This window comes from Apostichopus japonicus, chromosome 22 (assembly GCF_037975245.1).
Source record: "Apostichopus japonicus isolate 1M-3 chromosome 22, ASM3797524v1, whole genome shotgun sequence".
Taxonomy (NCBI): Eukaryota; Metazoa; Echinodermata; class Holothuroidea; order Aspidochirotida; family Stichopodidae; genus Apostichopus; species Apostichopus japonicus.
Genome location: NC_092582.1, coordinates 9,838,880 through 9,839,710, shown reverse-complemented (window position 1 = coordinate 9,839,710; position 831 = coordinate 9,838,880).

The following is an 831-nucleotide window of genomic DNA, read 5'->3' as shown; positions in this document are numbered from 1 at the left end:
GTAATACCTACGGAGCATTCACATCGGTTGCACAGATAAGAATGGACACTGCTTTCCCTGCGATGGGTTTCTTATCGTACCATATTTATATGGGCGGCCGTCAGAGAAAATAACAAACAAACAAAGAAGAAAGGGAACAATAGGAAATAATGTATGCCCAACTTTGAAAGGAAATAATAATTGCAAAACAAAAATATTCTCAGCAGCCAAAAAGAAAAACGTAGGAAGAAAAAGTATCAACGAGTGAAAAACATGTAACAACAACGATTTACAAATTTTGTTTCCAGTGCGCAAGAAATCGGAGATCGAACGAGGACAACTTGCTGAAGTTATAAAACGAAGGCCGACGTTACTAGAAACTTTCTTTACCCGAAATCAATTTTCTTCAGGCGAAAAAGGAATACCTTCGAAAAAGATACGGCAGGGGGTGACCTTAGCAAACTAAGTTCATTCGAAATTTTCGACCGAGCCACGCAATTAAGATGGATTACCTACAATATTCTCCCGCCCTACCATCACCAACACACACAAACACATAAAAAACTGCAACCCCAGGGAGGTATGCATACCAGTTATATTGCATTTGAATGAAATGTGTAAATCATGTGATACTACATCCACAATGATAGCAATGGATGTCACAGAAATGCCTGAAAATGAATGAACGTAATGAAATTGGCGTGGTCAAACCAAGGAGCTGTTATTTGGAGAGCTGAGTCCCTGTTCAAACAGGATGACAGTACATATGTAGATACACTAAATGACATAATACAACACTTTTCAATATGACAGTCTTCCATGATGAAATTAAATCTCGATATTTCATATATT